A 13,858-nucleotide genomic window follows, 5' to 3' on the forward strand; every position below is an offset into this window, starting at 1 on the left:
TCCGAGCCCACCTTAAGATTGTTTAAATTAAGTCCACACTTTGGGTTTGATGAACCCACTAAAGTCTCCTAGATCGGCTCCTTCACCCCTAGCAGTGTCAGCCCTCTCTCTCGGTTGTAAAAAGAAAAATCTTATATGTCCATAAGAATGAGATTTCTAGTCTTTTTTTCCTGTCCAAATGCACAACACTTAGACATGTGTGTTAAACATTGCAAAAAAGAAAAGCAGAAGTAACAAGAATTTAATTGCTTTTCTTAATGATGAACAGAGTTGATGAGAAGCTGCATGCAATTAGTTAGAATTAAGCTTAGTCTGGAGTACCCATCGACTATCCATGCGATGGAATATTCTAGCTGTTGTCAAAATGTAGGAGTTACTTCTTCAGAGGTGACCATGAAGCTATTTCGCATACACATTTCATACCAAGTTACTTGTTGAGAGGAAACATGGAGACTCATTCTTGACGAGGGCCCTTTTCATAGTACTCCACGTTACCCCTCAATAAACTTCCTGCTTTGTCTCTCTATTTGTGTGTTCTAAAAAGGAAAATGTTATCTGTCCCTCAACAAACTTCATCTAGGTTTCTTGCATGACGAAGCAAAGGGATTAAACCCTCGAGCCTTTTGCCAAGATCACAGCTCAAGCCAGACAGCCACTAATCACTATATATAGGCCGGAGCAAAGCAGAGCACTCCCATTCCTCTCCACTCCACTACCACGTGCCACGCTCCTCCATCCAACGCGCGCACCAGTGGTGAAGGTAGAGAAAATTAGAGGGTGCACTTGCATTGTGGTTGCATAGACATGTCTTATATAGGGTGTATATATGGTGAAATTCTAATCATACTCACTATTTTTATAATTTTTTGGGGTGCATGTGCCCCCTATACACAAGGCAGCTTCATCCCTGGCGTGCACCACCCGCGGTAGGCGGAACAGGGGCGCCATGGCAACAACTCCACGCTTCGCAGTGGTGCTGCTGGTCTGGTCGCTGCCTTGCTAGCAGCACTCGCCGGGACAGAGAGAGGTGACTACATCCACAACCCTCTCGACCCAAACCTGTAAGCTTTCCATCCATATCCATTCTCACCTAGTAAATTTAGTTGGCATGCTACCTGTCTAGAATAGAATGATGAAGGAGATTGTTGAAATTAAGTGCATCCGGCCCACCTTAAGATTGTTGAAATTAAGTCCACACTTTGGGTTTGATGGTTAATCTCAAACCCACTAAAGTCTCCTAGATCGGCTCCTTCACCCCTAGCAGTGTCAGCCCTCTCTCTCGGTTGTAAAAAGGAAAATCTTATATGTCCATAAGAATGAGATTTCTAGTCTTTTTTCCTGTCCAAATGCACAACACTTAGACATGTGTGTTAAACATTGCAAAAAAGAAAAGCAGAAGTAACAAGAATTTAATTGCTTTTCTTTAATGATGAACAGAGTTGATGAGAAGCTGCATGCAATTAGTTCGAAATGAAGCTTAGTCTGGAGTACCCATCGACTATCCATGCGATGGAATATTCTAGCTGTTGTCAAAATGTAGGAGTTACTTCTTCAGAGGTGACCATGAAGCTATTTCGCATACACATTTCATACCAAGTTACTTGTTGAGAGGAAACATGGAGACTCATTCTTGATGAGGGCCTTTTCACAGTACTCCATGTTACCCCTCAATAAACTCCTGGTTTGTCTCTCTGCTTGTGTGTTCTAAAGAGGAAAATCTTACTGTCCCTCAACAAACTTCATCTAGGTTTCTTGCATGACGAAGCAAAGGGATTAAACCCTCGAGCCTTTTGCCAAGATCACAGCTCAGCCAGACAGCCACTAATCACTATATATAGGCCGGAGCAAAGCAGAGCACTCCCATTCCTCTCCACTCCACTACCACGTGCCACGCTCCTCCATCCAACGCGCGCACCAGTGGTGAAGGTAGAGAAAATTAGAGGGTGCACTTGCATTGTGGTTGCATAGACATGTCTTATATAGGGTGTATATATGGTGAAATTCTAATCAAACTCACTTTTTTATATTTTTTTGGGGTGCATGTGCCCCCTATAGACAAGGCAGCTTCGTCCCTAGCGTGCACCGCCCGTGGCCGGCGAAACAGGGGCGCCATGGCAACAACTCTACGCTTCGCGGTGGTGCTGCTGGTATGGTCGCTGCCTTGCTGGCAGCACTCGCCGGGACAGAGAGAGGTGACTACATCCACAACCCTCTCGACCCAAACCTGTAAGCGTTCCATCCATATCCATTCTCACCTAGTAAATTCAGTTGGCATGCTAACTGTCTAGAATAGAATGATGAAGAGATTGTTGAAATTAAGTGCATCCGGACCACCTTAAGATCGTTGAAATTAAGTCCACACTTTGGGTTTGATGAACCCACTAAAGTCTCCTAGATCGGCTCCTTCACCCCTAGCAGTGTCAGTCCCTCTCTCTCGGTTGTAAAAAGGAAAATCTTATATGTCCATAAGAATGAGATTTCTAGTCTTTTTTCCTATCCAAATGCACAACACTTAGACATGTGTGTTAAACATTGCAAAAAAGAAAAGCAGAAGTAACAAGAATTTAATTGCTTTTCTTTAATGATGAACAGAGTTGATGAGAAGCTGCATGCAATTAGTTCAAAATGAAGCTTAGTCTGGAGTACCCATCGACTATCCATGCGATGGAATATTCTAGCTGTTGTCAAAATGTAGGAGTTACTTCTTCAGAGGTGACCATGAAGCTATTTCGCATACACATTTCATACCAAGTTACTTGTTGAGAGGAAACATGGAGACTCATTCTTGACGAGGGCCTTTTCACAGTACTCCACGTTACCCCTCAATAAACTTCCTGGTTTGTCTCTCTGCTTGTGTGTTCTAAAGAGGAAAATCTTACCTGTCCCTCAACAAACTTCATCTAGGTTTCTTGCATGACGAAGCAAAGGGATTAAACCCTCGAGCCTTTTGCCAAGATCACAGCTCAGCCAGACAGCCACTAATCACTATATATAGGCCGGAGCAAAGCAGAGCACTCTCATTCCTCTCGACTCCACTACCACGTGCCACGCTCCTCCATCCAACGCGTGCACCAATGGTGAAGGTAGAGAAAATTAGAGGGTGCACTTGCATTGTGGTTGCATAGACATGTCTTATATAGGGTGTATATATGATGAAATTCTAATCAAACTCACTATTTTTATAATTTTTTGGGGGTGCATGTGCCCCCTATACACAAGGCAGCTTCATCCCTGGCACGCACCACCCGCGGCTAGCGGAACAGGGGCGCCATGGCAACAACTCCACGCTTCGCGGTGGTTGCTGCCTTGCTGGCAGCACTCGCCGGGACAGAGAGAGGTGACTACATCCACAACCCTCTCGACCCAAACCTGTAAGCTTTCTATCCATATCCATTCTCACCTAGTAAATTCAGTTGGCATGCTTCCTGTCTAGAATAGAATGATGAAGGAGATTGTTGAAATTAAGTGCATCCGGCCCACCTTAAGATTGTTGAAATTAAGTCCACACTTTGGGTTTGATGGTTTAATCTCAAACCCACTAAAGTCTCCTAGATCGGCTCCTTCACCCCTAGCAGTGTCTGCCCTCTCTCCCCGGCACACACACCCCTAGAAGTGACAACAATCATATGCACACTACTCGATAAGACCATAATGCTACCATGCTCAGTAGCGTAATTTGTTGTGTTGTGACAGCCGATTTGGATCTATTAGTTTAAGTCTAGCCGCACAATTGCATGTTAATTGTCTGGCTCTTCTCCCTAAAAAAGACTCATGTGGCATTTTTTTTAACTAGAATCATGTCCGTGCGTTGCAACGAGAGGAAAAATATCTGACCACTTTAGTGTGCGCCGAGCGGTAGCCAAAGTAAAGGTCGACGGACGCAACACTTTGTCCAGTGCAGCTATGTTTGCAATAAAATTTTAGGTTTCCCCTTCAAACAAAATTGCTTTGAGTCTTAATGATTTCTTTGTGAAAGTGTAAACATCTCTAATATAAATGGTTGTCTCACATGTCGAGTGCTAAAATCAAAGTAATATTCTAATCTAACATATATGAAACAAGTTGTGATTGAACCCATAACACCAAACAAATTGAAACAAGGTATGTCTAGTTGTAGAGACTTGCTAATTTCAGTTACAGCCTTTTTCACAAGTCAAAGACATCCTCTCAAGCTCACTTACAAGTTACAACCTGATTCTAATCTAACATATGATCCAAAGGGGCTGCAATGCGCTGGCAGTCTGCAGGGTTGCTCATCGATGCGCATGCACATGCGGGGTGTTTGGATCTAGGACTAAACTTTAGTTCCCGTCACATCGGATGTTTATATGTTAGTTAAGAAGACTACATATGAGCTAATTATAAAACTAATTACATCAGTTATGGCTAATTTGTGAGACGAATATATTAAGACTAATTAATCCATGAGCAGCGTATGTTTACTGTAGCATCACATGAGCTAACCATAGATTAAAGCCCCGTTTGGCAGGGCTTCTCCACCGGCTTCAGAAACCGTTTGGAGCCGTTTTCTACCAAACGGGGTAAAGTAAAATAGCTTCACTTGTGAAGCCCCTAAAAATATGCTCTCACAGTGATTTGGGGTGGGATGGAGCCAAAAAAAAAGTGGCTTCTCCCGGCTCCTCCTCCAGGCCCCTAAAAACATGCTTTCACAGAAAAGTCATTTTACCAAACGGTTTATCAAAACCGCTTCAGCTCCACCAGTGGAACTGTTCGTGGAGCTGAAGCAAAAAAAATAGCTTCACTAGTGAAGTGAAGCTCTGCCAAACGGGACCTAATTAAGCTTAATAGATATGTCTCATGAATTAGCCATAACTTATGCAATTAGTTTTATAATTAGCTCATGTTTAGTTCTTTTATTAGCATCTAAACATCCGATGTGACCGAGACTTATTGAACCGCTGTTTTCCGGGCTTGGGAGATAAAACTTTTTTCTTTGGTCCGTACTAGTAGTGCATTTTTGTTGTGTTACGAAATCGGCAAAAGCTTTGTTTTTTTCCTTTACATCTATTGTTATTTGGAAATTGCGGATGGGGTTTCATAGGAACATCTGTAGCAACCGTGAGAGCACACGGAGCTGCTCCCTCCGTCCCGTAATATTTACGCATCTGTCTTTCAAAATTTTTCCCATAATACTTGCACATATAGACACCAGAGGCACACACTCCTAGACTGACAGTCCGATGGGACTAAAAAAACAATCGACTTGTGTCAAAGATGAAAAAGAAAAAAAAAACATCTCAGTCTGGTAACCACACGTTCCAAAATTTGGTAACCTTACTCTGAGAAGGAAAAGGCAGGCCGATGATGTCAAAAACAAGAAAATCTTCTAATTAAGGGATATTTAGGAGCCGATCAAAAAATATTATTTAATATATTTTGGGAGAAGCATAGCCCCGTACTCAGCTTTGATCATGGTAACTAGCCAGGCCGGAGTCCAGCTAGAATATAAGATCGGGCTAAGCAAAGGAGATAAATTAAAAGAGGTCATCTAATCCGGTGATTTAATTGAGAAGACAAGATCACGGAAGGGATGATTACCGTGATTATTTTAATAACTTAGCCGATCAATATTTGGTTTGGTCGACAATTACACTTGGGGTGCACATCTATATACATGTGACATGGCATCGTGTACGTGGATTCTCAGCATGATTTATGGAATGTATATGGACTTGGACGGAACGAAAGGAAGAGCGCTTGAGATGGGAAATATTTTATGTTACCTGGCCGGCTAAGCTACACAAGGAATTAAGCTGACATGTTTTTACGTATACACGTGGTGAAGATATGTGCAGGAATTTCTATCAACCAAGACATGCATGAGGCCACAGGCGTGTCCGCTTGAAAGTTTGGGTGCAGCACGATAAAACTGAAGAGGGCATGTTTGACGGCTTCCAACCAGCTTGAGTCCGAGACGAATACAATATCAGGAATATACGTTGGCCAGTACATATGTACTTTACACGCATGCGGCGATTAAGGAAATAAAGAGACCGGCTACAACGGAAGTCATTTATTTGGTATGTAGTACGGCTTCAGGACTCGTGCATGTTAGATTTTGCCGAGATAGATTGGATGCTTTCGGCAATTCTATACCTTGTACTTGAAAGACTAGCGACCCTATAAATATAAAGGGTTATGGCCTATTGTAGGACAACCAATCAATCCAACATACAAGTTATTTACTTTTTCAGCTTTGGTCACCTTTAGGAGTAGGAGTAGAGTAGATTTCGGCGAGTTCTTCAGCAAGTACGGCTGCATCGATCCGATCGACCTCCACTGCTTGTTGTAAGTACCGTCATGGTTTATACCTCTATTCGTATGGTTGTATCGATCCGGTTGACCCCCACTGCGGCCCTGGTATAAGCTAGTTATCGACTCTTGTTTAATTCAAGTATGGCATGTGTAATTCTGCCTCACACCCCACTGCTTGAATTAAATCAAGGTCAAGTTATCGGCTCTACCTTAGAATGGCAGTCTTTGGTAGATTCATTAAGTTACCGATATTGCTTATTGCTTTCATTATTTATCTAATTACAGCAATATCACTCTGCCCGGTTGAGATTGATTTAGATCGGCCTTATATCTTATTTGACCTATCGTTTGCTAACATAAAACTGATCTAATCTACACCTTAAACGATGAGTTACATTTTATCGGCTGTTTTACATCAATCTTAATCGTGCATAACGTGCGGTTAAGGCATGTTGCGTCTTGAGTAGATCTATTGGTTAACGAGAACCGTTCCATGGCCCGTTATCACGGCCTGTGTGATTCTGCCTCACACCCTACTGTTAGCACCGTGGAGTGGAGATCGTTATTTAGTAGATCTATTCCTGGTAAGGCATGACTTTAACTGTGCGTTATGTCTGAATCGACTGTTTTAGCCGATATCGAGTACTTTCACGAACAGTTCGCATCACGAGATCGTTGAAGTAAAGATAGGTTGAAAGATATGTTAGCCCCATGATCTTATTAGTGTATTACGGCCTGCATGATTTTGCCTCATATCCCACTGATATTAGTAATGAGTTAGGGTCGTCGAGTCTATTGTTATTTCTACGGCCTACATGATTCTGCCTCATGCCCCACTGGTCATGATGATAGATGAGATCTAACATGTCCATTAGATTTATCTTTATTAAACGGTTAAGTGGTGTTGAATTGTCTCTTTATATAAAAAGGGGTTCGGTTACTTATAATCATTGGCTCAGCACAAACCGATCATTGTTGACATCTTATTGCCATTGGTTAATATCTGTTCGATTAATGATATTTATCCTGAATGATAACCGATTCTTCTTACATAACCCCATAAGCTTTAACTGATTTACTCTCATGAATATACTGGAATCGACTATTTAGTCGATCTCCTTTCATATCGCCTCTCATAGCCGTATATTCGGGACTGTCTGGCAACACCGGTAAGTTCCGCCCATAATTACTGATGAACTTTCTCTCCTTGTCAATTGCAGGGTCAAATTGACTGGCACGTCTCGGGAGGATCATGCAGGATCGACCATCCCTGCGCTGAAGCTAGGCGGATCTGCTCCATCGAGCAGACCCTTCCGGCTTGCTGCGTGTGTTCTTGACACGGGACGAAAATTCTGTGTCGACACTTCCCGAAGGTGCTATTTGAACGCTGCTTCGAGCAACCATAAAGCTGAGCTGACAGGATGTCCAAGATAAGGGCAGAAGCGTCATTTTACATCTGTCTTGGTTTGCGTGCAACTGCTGAAATCTAGAAATACAAATATTTCGGACGGAGGTGTTAAATTTAAAGTGGGCCAAATCCAATATTTTATCTAATTAAATCGAATAATTCTAAGGCCCGTATTAAATATTATACGCTATATGATTTAGTCATATACGAGATATTTGATTGAACGTTGACTCGACTAATATATGCGGATCATGTCTGTCTACATTGAGAAGCTAGGAAAAGAATGAGCCACATGAGCATGCGGTGCATGAATTGGTTTTATCATTCAAGCCAATTATGGGAAGGAGTTTCTATTCCTAAATGTGGGAGTTACAGGAGTTTCTGCTCCTAATGGCATGGCAGGAGTTACGGGAGTTTCTACTCCTAATGACGAGAGTTACGGGAGTTTTCGCTCATGATGACAGGAGTTTCTTCTATGAGCGTCTCTTATGTTTCTAACTCTTTCTTCTGCGGATGGCTATGCCCGCTCTGCTTTTTGGCTACAAGATAAAAGCAAAGACAGCATTTAGTCTCTTGTGTCTCTTATGTGCGCTAGACATCAACGCTTCCGCTGCAGCCAAGTCTTCCCTGTCCCGGTTGCTACGAGCACGGGAATAGGGAGAGCAGGCCTCCGAAACCGGCGTCGTTCATGAGTTTATCAACCTCATCTTCAGTGGTGTTCGTGGCTACTCGACTGCTCGACCATACAACAAGACCGGCAATCAGGTTTTTGGGAGCCACTATGCGACTGCTCGATCATACAACAACCTCATCTTCTTCCCAGTGTTCGTGGCGGCAACTGGAGATCAGCACTGCAACCTCTCTGCACTGCATAACCGGCTCTAGTGCCGCGGGGTATGTTGTAGTTCATCCCCTATTTTCAGCGATTAAAATCATGATAATTAGTATCGTCTACATGTTCTTGATACTTAGATCACACATCTACGTGTCTAATGTCACCAATATTTTGATAATATTTTTCTGAATTAAACTAGTACTGAAATTGCCTAAATTTCTAACAGGAGAGAGTAGCTAATATGCAACGGAGATGACAGCTCGTCCCTTTCGATTCAGGGTTCTAGTCCAAATACGATGCAGCAGCTCCTCGGTCCATCTTCTCGAACGCCGTTTAACACGACTCTCACGATAAAACAAAAAGAATAGTGGTTTCCTGTCTACATTTTTATTGTTTTATTTGGTTATTATTGATACAGAAGGACGAGTGGTCGACCTTACTGGTGTTACCGTGGCAGAATATAACCGAGTTCTCAGTGTAAAGCACTATATTATCGAATGTTTAGTTGGGGACACAACATGCCATACCTCAATGTAAAACAGTGCCTAGTGAGGAGTGAGCTAAGGACACGTGAGACCTACAGAAGAAGAAAAAAAGTGTGGCAAAGCTGCGAGAGGAAGTTTAGCCAAGTTTGGCAGAGTACACAGTAGCCAACTAAATATATATGCCCTTACTATCTCGTTTATGCCCTCCCACCATTACAATTCTTCTCAAAAGAATTTCAGAGGGTACCATGCATGCATGAAATCCCCGTGTTTCAAACAAACTACGTTTACATTGGGACAACAAATGTCGATTCCTTTGTCTTCCACTCTAGAATATCAGCTGTATCTGTGCCTACCACTAAAAGTGTATTTAGCATCTTTCTCTTCTTTTGGATCGAACTGCCCTGGTATACGCACATACTCCAAACCTTTTGGGAGTACGAGACCTTGTGATCAAAGCTAAAGTTTGGGGGAAAATATCGGTAAACAATGTGGGCACCGTGCTTTTTATTTTTTTCGCGACTGTGCTAAAGCACGTATTTCATTAAGAGGCAGTATAAAGTGCAATACAAACCTAATACTCGGCAACCAGGCTGGTAATTATAATGAGGATTACCACCTGGAGCCACACAACAGAAACTTACTAGGCTATAGTATATTACGTTGTGTCGTCGGGGTCGACCGACCCCCACGACCTTACGGTACCCTCGTGTACACTAGGATTTTTCACCAGTTATGACCCCGGTCAAAAATATACAAGACCCCGACAGACCAAGAGCCCATCCGACAAACTAATGATCAAGTCAAAAGCGCAGCAGGCCCAGTTGCAGTCCAACTTGATCCCCTTGTACCCTGGTTGCTCCGCTTGTCCAACGGACCAACGCTCCAACTCGGCCTTTTCGGCCTTTCCCCTTCGTTGTGAACTTGTGATGTAGTGACGTCGTTCTTGACTTCACGCGTCTGTGTGGCCGTGCGCCACACGTCTTGGCGAAGTGGCAGCTACCGACTGGCGGGTGAGGGCCGCGAAGCTCTCCACTATTCGCATCAGGCCAATATGTAGACACACGTATATAGTGCAGTTCATTCATTCACAAGAAAAATCGCCAAACTTTTGAACCACGTGGATCACTTTTAGGTTGACCAATATCGAGTTTAAGATCTTTTTTTTCCCCAAATATATAATCGTGCAAATATGTCATTTTGTTGCTTGCATCGGATTAAGGTACCTTCTCCTATTTTTTACTCCAGCAAAATTGTGAAGAAAATTAGTAGTTTTTTTTATGTATGGCTGCTTGCAAATTGTAAAGGGCCGTGCTAGCGCCTAAGACGTCGGCGCGCACCCGCGTGCTGCTATTCCTGCCTGTGATGCTTCGCGCCTCGCGCCTACTGCTGTTGTTGGGTCTGCGCCCGCATGACAGAGATAAGCAGCGATGGATGGGTGTGCGCAGCACGTGCATGCCCACGAGTTAGAGCGCGTGGGGAGCAACACCTGCTGCAACACATTGAAACTATGTGAAACAATTGAAACATACGTTTACAACATATGTGTATAAACACTGCAACGCATAACAATATCCAGATAAAACACTTGTAACATACGTCTAAAATAGGTGAAACATTTGGAACATACACTTGCAATATACGTGTATAGTCACTGCAACATATGCAACATCCAGATGAAACAACTGAAATATTTGGAAACACATTTGCAACATATGTGTATAGCCACTGCAACATATGCAACATCCCGATGAAACACTTGCAACATACGTTTGAAACAGCTGAAACATTTGAAACATACACTTGCAACACTTGTGTATAGCCATTGCAACGTATACAACACCAAATCTACTTTTGCAACGTACATATGAAACGCATGAAACATATGGGTCCAACACGTGCTCATCTACTTGCTGCTGCCCAATGAAGGTTGACGCGGGCGCGGGGAGCGTAGCGCGAGGCATGAGACACGAGCAGCGCGCTGCGCGAGGCGTAGATGTTGTGAGGCACCGGCGGTGTGCGCGGCACGAGGCGCACACGGCACGGGCGGGTTCGGTGCGACCATGCGAGGCACGAGGTGCAGGGCGCACGACGCGAGGCGAGAGGCGCAGGGGCGCGCGGCGCGAGATAGGTCGGACGGACGTCCCGAATTGTAAATGTAAAAAAAAAACTATTAGACGTTAGTGTTTAATTAGGCAGCTAATAATTTAAAAAGCAAGTAAAATACATTGTGAATTTGTTATTTTATTAACTATAATTTTATATTGCCACTTGACCCAGTGGCGATTTATCCTGGCTTCGGTCCGGTCCTTGCGACTACAATAGCGCCAGCAGCACAATCAGCTTCCTGTGCCCGACGAGCGACCACTCGCTTGCCTCCTCTATATATGATCTGAGACAGCAGCTGCATCGGCTGTATTAGAGCCCACCGGAACCAGAGCGAGGGCGATGGGAGGGGGAGCCGTATGAATTCAACGATACGTATCCATACACAAACGAGATGAAATTGGTTCGTCTGTTCAGGAAAAGCTGAAGCTTGGCAAGAGCTCACAGCTCAGTAAAGCTTCTTCGACTGTTCTGGCAGTGCACCATGTTCCTCAGTGCCTGTGCGGCTGTGCTACTGCAGAGCATCATCTACTCCCGGTGCCTGACTGCGGTGACGACGGATTCACAGATCAGCCTGTTCCATAGCAGTTTTGACTTGAGCAGATCAACAAGACAGGCTGGGCCGTAGATTACTTGCGGCCTTGTTAGCCCAGCTCGACAGCAAACAGCTGGACCGAACTCTCTTTCAGAGCAACCAAGTTGGAAGCAGTAACCCTGTCCAACGTGCTTGCTCCACAGTCAGAGAGTCTATCTCTATGTGTACCTAATAATAAAAAAGTAAAATTTTAACCTATTTTTTCTATTCATCTATTTTTTGGTCCGTCTTCTCTAACTAACTTCGTAAATATAGAAATTGTCTCTATCTACGGCTAGAAATCCTAATCTAAATAGATATTTTCTTGTCAACGCTCCTCCGTACAAATACCATTGCCGAGTCTTCTGACCGAGTCCAACTGGCTGGCATCAATACAAAATAGAATAGAACTCCAACACGAGTTCTATTAAACAGACTACTTTTTAATACATACGGAGTATAACAGTAAAAAAATAAGTAAAGAAAAAATAATACTAAGAAATAAGTCATAATAGGGTACAGATACCTTTCCCAAAGCAACTACGTTCATAAATGAGTTCTAATACGATACAAATCTATTTACTGTCGCTCGTAATATTGCCGAATAAGATTTTGATTTTGTTTCATTTACTGTTGCTCGTAATATTGCCGAATACAATTTTGATTTTGTTTGACCCTGAGCCTCCAACGAGGACTCGTTGGTGTGCCGTACCATGGCAGGATTGTTCTTCGTTCTTTACATTAGTATATCTCTTTTCTATTTTCTTCATTGTACGACGGCGTGCCGTGCAGCGCCGCGGCTGTATAAGGACGTGCAGCGGCGCAGGTCGCTGGCGACTTCGCGCCGTGTATCCAGCTCGCGACGGCAGGTTCTACGAGCCTCGCCGGTGTTGGATGGACGTGATCGAGCCGATCAACAAAAAGGCCTGGAGAGTTCAAAAAAAAGACATGGAGGATGGCGTACATTGTCGTGTGTCCCGTGAAACCAACATCCCGCTGGTGCGACCCGCGGCAGCTGTCGGTGTCGGCGTCTGAGAATCTCCATGATTTGCTCATCCGAAAGGAGAACGAAGGTGTCCCTATGCCAAACGCCCGTCTTGGCGAGGACTCCAGCCATGGAAAACCAGGTAATGCGATGGCGGAGTGATGAGTAAAGAGCGACATCTACGCGAAGATTGACGACCGAGGACCGGCGACCGAGTGACGGGCGACGTCTATGTGAAGACGGGCCGGATTCGTGCATGACCGGGACGCAGGGCTCGGCGTGTCGCCGCAAGGTGCGGGACTCAGCATCTGTCGCCGCGGGGCCTGAGACTTGGCGTGTGTTGTGCATTGTTTCAAGGCTCGGCATCCATGCCAATCGGGCTCGGCGTGCACCACCACGGGGCTCTACATTAAGTCTGCCAAACCACTTGCCGGCACGGAGCGGGCGCCCACCCGAATCTCATATCGGAACGCCGGAGCAAGCGGGCGCGGAGAGAACTGCTAGCACAGTGGCACAATGCAGGTAACCTATTTTCTCTGCTCCCTGTTGAATCGGCTAAATATAGGATAGTTTTTCTCCCGTTGTAATGCACGGGTATTTTTTTCTAGTCTCTACAACTAAAATATTCATAATTATTTCATCCACAGGTGCGACACCAAAGCCGCTCGCTCCCATGCATCCCCGGGTGCGACACCAAAGCCGCTCGCTCTAATAAAAAAAGAAAAAAAAGGAAACGCACGATCATAACACGAGCCCTACCAGTTGATCCCGCCGGCCGCTGCCTCCTGGATCCGCCAGACCGAGCCGACCGTGAGCGTCGAGAGCCTCGCCGCGTATCCCTTCACAGGCGTGCTCCCTTCTCAGGGCAGCCGCTATTGGGCCGGCTAGACCGCGTCCACGAGGCCCGGTTCCCTGAGGCGCCAGTCGCCATCGTTCCGTGCATCCCAGCTAGGCCGTGCGGACGCGACGCTGCCCCACCTGGCTGCCTGGCACCGACATCCTTCCTCTCCTGGCGGCTGCGGAAGCTTCGTGCAGCAACCGAGCAGACTAGCGTGGCCCTCGCGGCGACGGCGCACGCTCCTCCTGCTGCTTGCCGTTGTCGCCGCAGCCCGCCCGGCCGCGGGGCTAGGGTTGCGCAGGGCGGCGGCGGCATCTTAGCGCAGTCGAGAGCCTCCAGGGCGATGTCTGC

Source organism: Miscanthus floridulus, chromosome 13 (assembly GCF_019320115.1).
Source record: "Miscanthus floridulus cultivar M001 chromosome 13, ASM1932011v1, whole genome shotgun sequence".
NCBI classification, from domain to species: domain Eukaryota; kingdom Viridiplantae; phylum Streptophyta; class Magnoliopsida; order Poales; family Poaceae; genus Miscanthus; species Miscanthus floridulus.